This window comes from Orycteropus afer, unplaced genomic scaffold (assembly GCF_000298275.1).
Source record: "Orycteropus afer afer isolate SDZICR_OR568_19922 unplaced genomic scaffold, OryAfe1.0 scaffold00212, whole genome shotgun sequence".
Classification (NCBI taxonomy): Eukaryota; Metazoa; Chordata; class Mammalia; order Tubulidentata; family Orycteropodidae; genus Orycteropus; species Orycteropus afer.
Genome location: NW_006921799.1, coordinates 4,009,666 through 4,020,490, shown reverse-complemented (window position 1 = coordinate 4,020,490; position 10,825 = coordinate 4,009,666).

The following is a 10,825-nucleotide window of genomic DNA, read 5'->3' as shown; positions in this document are numbered from 1 at the left end:
CCACTCCTCGGAAGGAAGGTTGGGCAATCCTACTTCCGTAGTGATACTGCCTAGGAAACCCAAGGAAGGGTCGCTATGAGTCGGGTTTGACTCGATGGCACATAACAACAACAACAACAACATACAAGTTATTGTAAAGATTAAATGCAATAATATACATAAGTGACTTAGGACAGTACCTGTCCTTAGCATGCAGTTATTGTTCATAGTTGTTTTTATGTATGACCCATGCCTCCCTTCTCTTTTTTCAAAATAAAGAATCTAGCATCATCTGTAATTCCAAAAGCTCAGGTATTTTCCGGCTAGATGGAGACAACAGAAGACTTTTGGCAGCCCTTAAGTGGTTAATTTATGATACAGATTGCTTTGGTTACCTAGTGCCGCTCTGACAGGAATATATAACAAATGGGATGACCTTAACAAACAGGAGTTTATTCTTACAATTTGGAGGCTTTAAGTCTGAGTTCAAAGTGCCAGACTGTAGGGGCTGGGTGAAATCCCCGCAGCCTTGGGCTTTAGCACTGCCTCTTGTTCTCGGCCCAATGAAGCTGAAGGCTTTTCTTCACCCAGCTGCTGGCTGCTGAGGCTGCCAAGCCCAAGGTTGACAAGTAAAATGGCACAGTCCCAATGTTACCAAACCACATGGCAGGCCATTAATTCAACTCCACTGAAAGTCCCAAGGTCGGCAGAGCATGGTGGGCTGCTGAACAACGACACGGCTACATGCAGGGTTCAAGCGTGCCATAAGTTATAGACAGTTCCCCAAGGCTTCTCCTTATATACAAGAAGCAGGCCACATCCCTAAGGCAGCTACTCAGCTGCTCACAGTAGATTCCACCATGGAGTCGATTACCAGTCTCATCATGGGGAATAACTACATCCAGCTGCCCAGCCACTTAACCAGGCCCAGCCAAGTTGACACACAAACTTAACTACCACACAGATAGTATAAAATCTCCAAAAGGATGCAGTATTTTTCAGAATCCTCTGATTCTTTTTTATTTTATTTTTATTTTTTTATTTTATTTTATTTTTTTATTAGGATTTGGGTGAAGATTTACAGAGTAAATTCACTTTTCATACAGCAGTTCACATATACTTTGTCTCATGTCATTGACCAAAATTTACAATGCAGCAGCTCCCCTCCCACTTCCTCCCCATAGTTACCTCCTCCCAGTGTCCATCCCTTCATACTCTTCGAGAGGCCCATTGTCTGCCAACCCTGTATATGATCTTGGATACACTCTCCATTTAGACATACATAATTGTTTAGCTTGTTCACCCATCTATCCGTCCCTATACCCATGTTTGCTTTCATTAACAACTTAGTATTGTATTTACAAAGGGGTTCATATTTGTTGTTTGTACTGCCCATGTAACTCTCTCTGTCTTTCTCATCCTCAATGCTGCCATATTGGTCACTCACATTTGGTACATTGCCCTTCTCTTCACCCAAATCAATATTTATCTCTATCTATCTAACAGCATTCCCTCCCCTTCCCTCCCATCCCTGGTAACCAACAAAGAAAATGTCCTCCAATATATAAACATTTCCTTAACTTTTACAATAACGGACTAATACAATATTTGTCCTTTTGTGACTGACTTATTTCGCTCAGCATAATGTCCTCCAAGTTCATCCACGTTATGCGGTGTTCTGCAGATTCTACATTATTCTTTAGCGTTGCATAGTATTCCATTGTGTGAATGTACCAAAGTTTGGTTATCCATTCCTCAGTTGTTGGACATCTAGGTTGTTTCCAAGTTTTGGCTATTGTAAATAGTGCTGCGATGAACATCGGCGTGCATATATCTGTTCTTGTTATGGCTCTCACTTCTTTAGGGTATATAGCTAGTAATGGGATGGCTGGGTCAAATGGTATTTGTATTTCCAACTTTTGAAGGAATCGCCATACTGCTTTCCACAATGGTTGTACCATTTTACAGTCCCACCAGCAGTGTATGAGAGTCCCAATCTCTCCACAACCTCGCCAGCATTTGTTATTTTCTGTCTTGTTGAACTTTGCTACTAGTGCTGGAGCAAGATGGTGTCTCATTGTTGTTTTGATTTGCATCTCTCTAATAGCTAATGATCGTGAGCATTTCTTCATATGTTTGTTGGCCGCTTGAATATCCTCCTTGGTGAAGTGTCTGTTCATGTCTTCTGCCCATTTTTTAATTGGATTGTTTGTCTTTTTGTTATTGAGGTGTTGGAGTGTTCTATAAATTCTAGAGATAAGTCCCTTGTCAGATATGTTATTACCAAATATTTTTTCGATTCTTTTTTATTTTTTCAAGCAAATAAATAAACAACAACAACATAAACTCCAAACTTTAGCTCCTCTTGGCTCTAAGTAGCCCATTCAAATAAGGCATGGAATTAGAGGTTTTTTGAATAAAAAAATCTTAGCATAGGGTGACATACCAATTCTGAAGGGTGTCAGGTTATGCTGTAGTTCCTCAGAATTAAAATTATTGTCTGATGTATTTATTTGTATGACACACCACACGATAAAACGTTGAACAGGTGCTGATAGAAAAGCAGTTGGTATAATTCCATTGCTTTGTTCTTCCTTTAAATATCATTTTTCTTTCTTTCTTTTCTTTTTCTGATGTGGGGCTAGGCTGGAAGTTCATAGTGGTCAAATTAGACAGGTCAGAAATACTCTGTTGGCTGTTTGCTGTAACTTCCCTATATGATGACACTGTCCAGCTAGGACTTAGAAATGCTTGTCCTGTTAATAACTTGCCATTTAAAACAGCTTCAATGCTCTACTGTAATTGAATCATTGATTCCTTCTCTTTCTCTCTCAACAGCTTGATATACAGTCACTATCATGACTTCTTATCAATATGGGACACTAATAAGAGTTTTTGAATTCTTGGTGCTTTTGCCAGTGGTGGTGTGTCTTGCTGCTCAAGGTTTGATTCCACAGCTTGCATTCCTTCCACATTGCCTTCAAGCAGCACTCTCTCAGTGGTCTGGTATGATGGGGGCTTGAGAATTTTTTTGGCTATAAGTTTTTGGTTCTGCTAGATTAAGCTCCAGCAGAACCAAGCATTGGGCAGGTGGAAGAGATGCAATGAAGATAATGCAGTCCTAACAGCAGCACTAGCCTCTTCCTGAAAGGTACAATGAAAGAGGAAAAATCCCCTCGTCCTTACAAAAAGCTATCTTCTGGTACCAAGAGGAATTATAAAAGAAAAGACTGGCAGGCTTAGATTTGGGCCTATCTTAGCTCTGGGGCCTACCATGTGAAATTTGCCCCATGACATTGGTTTTAGATAAATGTGAGACAAATTGTATGACTTCCTACAAGCTTACATGAGAAGAAAATGGCCATGGATATAAATATCTATTTTTATTTTTGAATGATAGAGAACACTACTATCTAGTGTTATGTATTCACAGCTAAAAAAAAAAACAACAACCTGTTTTTGAAGAACAAAAATTTTGTTTTGAAAATGTTAGTTTTCACTCTTCTCAAAATTAGATCATTATGATGTTCTCTCTGTCTAATTTCATTGATTTTTCTGAAGTGTTGTTAATATAGAAAGAAATTTCTTATTTTTTTAAATCACAATTTCATGTGATTCAATATATCACCACTATTTTGAGAACTTGGTTTGATCTTAAAATCTTTTTACTGATTGTCAATGAAAGTCTCAGGGGTGTGGGGACCCGGCCTTTTTCCTTTTAAGTGTGCTCAGAATCAGCAGGCTCTTTCATTTCAGAATATAATTTCAGGGCTGTAAGAATAATTCTTACAGTTTTGAAATCTGACACTAGCTTCTAGTCACTGTCCATCTTTTCTCCATTTTTTTCCTCACCCGGACATCCCCACTAGCTGAACTCTCTCAGGACATCAAAAGGAGCCCTGGTTTGAGGGGGCAAGAGTTACACTCACAGGACATTCTGTTTTAACATTTAAAATTTAAATTATGATCCCACTTTATAAGGGCCACATTTCATTTTCTGTTTTTCCTATAACCCAACCCATTACTGAATCATAACAAATGGGAAAAAATGCTGAGGCAAAATTACTTAAATATTAAACTGGAAAATGGTTAGGAAAGGTAAAAAATTATTAATATAGTCTATGCTTTAAGTTTTTTAAGCAGCTCTGGTGATGCTGTGGTTAAGGTATTTGGCTGTTAACCAAAAAGATCAGTGGTTTGAACTCACTAACCTCTCCATGGAAGAAAGATGGGGTGGTCTGCTTCCATAAAGATTTACAGTCTTGAAACCCAATGGGGTCGCTATGCATTGGAATTGATTCAATGACAGTGAGTTTGGTTTGGTTTGGGTTTAAGTTATTTATTGTTTCAATAATATTATTTGATGTTACTTTGTGTGTGTGTAGAATTTATATTATACAGAATGCAAACAATCAATCAAAAACAAAACAAAACAAAACCAACCTTGAATCATTGGGCTTCATTTAGAAATTAATGTTACTTCTACATTAAGTAGCATTTCTAATATTGATACTTTTTTTTAAAACAAAATTAAGATTCAGTAAGTATATACTGATATTTTGGATCAACCTATTGGCAGATATTTGAAAGAAAGGAAATGAATGAAAAATATTCACTTTAGGTACAAGTCATGGGAAGGCATGCATTCTGGACAATGAAAGAGAAGAGCCATTTGGAATGTGTGTGTGTGTGTGTGTGTGTGTGATTGAGCCCTTCTTTGTTTTATTACCCTTCCCTACATCTTGGCATGGCACGTACTGAAACATGGTGAGCTGAGCTCTTGTCCCAGTCATGTACCCAACAAATTATGTGTCTCTGATAAGGAGACCTCTTTGTTCCTGTAGGCCTCATATTTTCCATCCCTCAAATAAGGGAGTTAGTTATTCCTTGTCCACCTCTTGGGTCACCTCTTCATGCTAATCTTTGGAAATATCACAAAGAAAGAATCTTAGCATTAATTTCGGCCCATGTTTTTTGTTCCTGTTCTTGGCCCATTGGTTGGTTTCTTTGGAGACAGTTTTGGATTTTTATGCCAATTGTTACACAGTTACAGATATCAGATTACAACCTATAGTTAATATTCATTGTTATTAGAATATTTTAAAGCAAAACATGGAGCTTGTGGAAGGAATATATGTCATTGCTTTTCTCCCTGTAGTCCTTCAACAAAATCTTGTCTTATGGAGCTAAAATTCATAGTATTGATAATCAGTATGACGTTCTGTATTTCAGTAACTGCTGTAAGACAAACTGTCTAGTTTTGAAAGTGGAGAGAAATTTTGATTTGAATGATGATAAATGAATAAATAAAAAAAATTTTCCAATATAATAAAGGAATTTTATGAATTTGAATAATTAGTGAATGAATGCAAGAAATAGATTTCCAAAATAATAAAGATATTAAATGAATGCTCTGGTAGCATATTGCCTAAAGCACTTGACTGCTAACCAGAGGCTGGCGATTCAAACCCACCAGCCAGCCCTCAGAAGGAAGGTTGGGCAATCTATTTCCGTAGTGATACTGCATCGGAAACCCAAGGAGGGGCGCTATGAGTTGGTCCCACTCGATGGCACATAACAACAAATGACATTATTTTGAGAATTTTGCATTTCAATTGCAATTTGAACTTCTTTTGTTTTTGGTATTATAGTACAAGCATTCTATATTGTTTTTACATAAGATGCTGTAGTAATCTTGAAGAGCAATATGCCAATATCTTACTGGAATGTGTAAAGAATTTAGTGTGGAAATGTTTAAAATGGAAAAAAAAATATATTTAGTTTCTAATGAAACAGAATTTTGACATTTCTTTATAAAAGTAGCAAAAAATTTAAAGTTTATATGGTATTAAGACTTTTTTTGGGTTATTTTTATAAAGAAATGTCAAAATTCTGTATTAAGAAGGAGCTCTGCTAGCGTAGTGCCTAAGGCACTTGACTGCTAACCAGAAGGCTGGTGGTTCAAACCCACCAGCCACTCCTCAGAAGGAAGATTGGGCAATCTACTTCCATAGTGATACTGCCTCAGAAACCCAAGGAGGGGTCGCTATGAGTCTGATCCAACTCAACGGCACATAACAACACAACAATAACAACACGGTATTAAAACAGAAAACTTGATTTTCTTGGGTAGTATTTGTCAATATTCAACATTTGAAAGCTCGTAGAGGACAAATAACATCTGTTTTTTCCCCTGCTGTAGACTTATCTTTACACATTTTATATGCTCAATACTTGTTTGATTATTGATGAGGTCATTTCTGACTTTCATGACTTTTTTTGAGTAATATATGATTCCGAGGCCTGACTAGTACCATAGATAACTTAATCTTAGGCAGTCTCTCACTTTCTTGCTATCCCTCTTCCATGCCCTCTCCCAGGGATTTAAAAATCTTAGGCAGTATCTCACTTTCTTGCCCCTCCACCTCCCAGTGAGTTAGAAACATTTCCAACTTCAGAGCCAGGTCAAATGTAACAGTTACTCTGATCTAGGTTCAGAATGATTTAGAGGCATATTCACACTTGGGCACTTCTTGAATTGTTTGCCTCAGGCACTAGGAGAGTTTCCTCTCTGTGAAACTGAGAGGGTAACGCCTAACATCTTGTTAAATCAACTGTGTGGGAAGAATTGTAATTTGTCCTTTGTAATTAGGCACTGATAACTAATCAATGTGCAGGGTTATTTGGTAAACCATTATTAGCTTGTGGCTAAAGGGCCCTGTTGGTCTAATATAATTGTATATTTTTTAGATATGTTAGATTTGGAATAATAACAGAATGTAGTTACGTAGAAATGGAAAGTTTCTTGACAATATATTTATAAAATGGTGGTATGTTTATATAAGGAACCATAGTTGGCAGTGGTTAACGTTCAGCTGCTAACCAAAATGTGGTTTGAACCTACTAAGTGCTCTGTGGGAGAAAGATGTGACAGTTGGCTTCCATGAAGATTATAGTCTTGGAAACATGGTAAGGCATTTCCACTTTGTCTTAGAGGGTCACTATGAGTCACAATTCACTGGACGCCAATCTATATCTATATCTATTTCTATATCTGTATCTGTATCTGTATCTATATCTATATCTGTATCTATATCTATCTCTCTCTCTATATATCTATATTTATATATAGATATATAAATAATTTATATTTGTATTTATATTTATATAGAAGGGAGACACATTCTTTATCTGAACATTGGATTTCTGGTGTCTCACTTAAGTGTTGGATGACTTTCTGCTTATCGAACCACCTATTTGGATGATTTTTGATTAAGAAATCACAGAGGGTGGTACTCCTATCTGTGTGATTTACTCTTCTCTTTCTCCCTAGATGAAGTTACTAGAGAATTCAGCTAAACTGCTTGACCACCTGAAGAAATTTGTTTTAGGATCAGGTTGAGCCTGTTGGTTTCCCCAGTCATCTTCACAATCTATATTTCACACATGCAAATGTACTCATATGGTAATCTTTATGAAACAGTAGCCAGTTTCATTTAAGCAGCCTTACAATTTGAAAATGAATGATGCCAAATTTAACCAGATGGTGGGTATGAAATTACTTATAGATAAACTTAATTTGCTGCCAATGATTTTACATATATCCAACAACTAATTAATTTAAAAATACTTCCCTCCCCCCAGCCCCAAATAGTATACATAAACCAATTGGCATTATTAATGTGAGATAAAGACATTAAAAATGACCAATTTTAAGATCTTTCATTTTTTTGTGTGTGATACATGGTTGGTACAAGTTTAGTTTCCTGCTTTTCAACTGCCTCTATTTTCTTCACATATAGTTTTTCATTTTTCTACAAAAATAAATAAAAATCAGCTTGTGAAAAATCAACTTACATAAAAGTATATAAAATGTTTTTGAAATTGGCCTTTCCCAAAATATCCTCTCTTTGGCCCAAACCCCCAATTCTACTTCCCTTCCCAGAGGTAACAAACAACTGATAATACTTTATTATATATTCTTGACCTTTTTTCTCTGCATAAGTATATGTAATTATATCTCTTTTGAGTGTCACATGTGGGATCATATTACACATACTCTTCCATAATTTAATTTTTTCATTTGGAGAATTTTCCATGTCAGTACAGAGATGTAGCTCATTCTTTTTAAAACACTGCAGAGTAGTAAACAGGATGCTTCTCAATGCACCTGTCTTATTTTGACTTTGTTGTTGTTGCCATTGAGTTGGCCCTGACTCTTGGTGCCTCCATGCACAACAGCAGGAAACAGTGCCCAGTCCTGTGCCATCCCTAGAATCCTTTGTGGAGCTGACCTTAGAGATCATAGGGTTTTCCTTGGCTGATTTTTGAAAGTAGATCATCAGGCCTTTCTTTCTAGCTTTTCTTAGTCTGGAAGCTACACTGAAACCTGTTCAACATTATAACAACACACAGCCTCCATTGACAGACGGATGATAGCTGCACATAAAGTGCATTGACTGGGAATTGAATGTGTCTCTCACATGGAAGGTGAGCATTCTACCAATGTCCCTTTTTTTGTCTTTGCTATTTCTCTATTAGGAGCTCTGCTGGCATGGTGCCTAAGGCATTTGACTGTTAACTAGAAGGCTGGCAGTTCAAACCCACCAGCCACTCCTCAGAAGGAAGACTGGGCAATCAACTTCCGTAGAGATACTGCCTCGGAAACCCACGGAGGGGTTGCGATGAGTTGGAACAGACTCGACGGTGGTGAGTTTGGTTTGGTTTTGGTTTATTTCTCTATTAATAAATCATTTAGTTTTTTTTTTCTCCCAATATTCCAGTTATAAAAAGTCTTGCAGTGATTATTCTTTTACGTGTTTCCCCAAGTACTTCCATTTCTTTTGATAACTTTATTTCATACACTCTTTCTGCATAAATTTGATTTTATGTATCTAACAGAAAGGCTGAAATATAAAATTATGAGGTTCTACTTTTGACTTTTCTGAAGTTTTACAGATTTGTGTGAATTCATGAAGTAGTGAAGACACTACTATATCAGCTCATTCTTCAAAAAAGAGAGGCTACTGCAGTTGTTGAAATCCCCTCTCCACTGAGACTTCCCATGACCTTGGGAGGAAGAGAGATCATAATAATGACAAGAAACTTGGAGATCCACCTGTTGACTCACCACTAATTAGCTAACATCTTCAAAATAAACAAACAAAAACCTCATTCAACACTACATCCCTCTATAGCTTTGGCCTCCCCTTTCTCTTCATATCACAGTCAAACTTCACTGGAAAGGAATCCCTATTGGCATTCTTCTCTAAGTTTTCTCATCTCATTAAATCTCCACCCGTAACAGTCTGGGTTCTGCCCCACCACAGCTACCATCACTTCATTGAAACTGCTCCCTCCAGGGTCTTCTGGTTACCAATTCCTTAGGATACACTTCATTCCCTTCAATAGTTCACTACCAGGAATCATTTAACACTTTTGATTACTTCCTGTTGAACCTTTCATCTTTTAGTTTCTGTGACACTACTACATTAGCTCTGCTTCAAAAGGCAGTGAAAGAAACTCAACTCAAATTGGCTTAGGTATTAAGGAACTTCATAAGTCTATAGAGATGGAAATCTAGAGGTAGAGTAAGTATCAGGGTTGGTTTCAGTTCTAGTTTCTGTGATTCTCCTTGCATGGCTTTCTCCCTTGAGTTGGCATCCTTCTCGGGCTGCGGCAAGTCTGGACTTCATATTTATTTAGGATGACATTGGGAGGAGGGAACTCATTGTTTCTAGAAGTTCTTCTAAGAGAATAGTGAAGAAACTTTTCTTGAATTTCTTTGAGTTACTCACCCCTTGCAGTTTCCAGCGAAGGTACTGCCTTAGACCAGTCAGGTTAATCCTTGGAACTAGAGACATGCTTCTCTAGAGGCTCATGAGTTCCATGGTATCTCTGTGTGTGTGTGTGACTATAAGAGGAAGGAGAACAGGAAATCAACAATGTCCACCACAACTACTGTCTCCTGGTTTCCTTTTGATCTCTGGTTGCTCCGTGTTGGTCCCCTAATGGGTTCATTTTCCTCTGCCTAGTCTTGGAGCCCCAGTGTTGGATGTGCTCCAGAGAGACAGACTTGGCTTTTTTTCTCATCTTACCATTCATTTTCTTCCTTGGGTCAGTTCATTTACTCTCAAGGCTTTATATGATGATGATGACTTCCAAATCTACATCTTCAATCCATACGGTTCTCCTAAATTATAGGCCCTTACATCCATCCAATTGCACATTGGATATCTCAATTTGATTATCCTATATCAAATAAGATATATTCCCAGTGGAATCATTAACATTCCCAAAGTCTAGCCTATCTCCTGTATTCTCAATCTCAGTGAATAGCATCACCAAACACTATTCTCTATGTCATTTCGACCACTTTTCCTTCCTAACATTGAAGCAGTCATAAAGCCTTGATGATCTAGGCTCCAAAATTTAACTTAGGCCACAATTTATGAGAAATATATCCTGAATTACCTTCTCCTTCTAATTTGGGATGTTCTTGTCTGATGTGATTCTATAGTGTTGTGTATATATAATCTCTATAATAGTACTCTGTTGTTCATTATCTTTCTCCCTTCTTTGAATTGTAAGCTTCTTGAATATAAGGACACCCCTTACTTTTTTTCTTTTTTTTAATCCTCAGTTTTTAGCAACAACAACAACAACCTTGAACACTGTAGGTATTTAGGAAATATTAGAAATTATTTAGGACCATGTTGTTGTTGTTATTGTTATATACCGTAGAGTTGGACCCGACTCATAGTGACCCCTCCTTGGGTTTCCGAGGCAGTATCACTATGGAAGTAGATTGCCCCATCTTCCTTCCAAGGAGTGGCTGGTGGGTTTG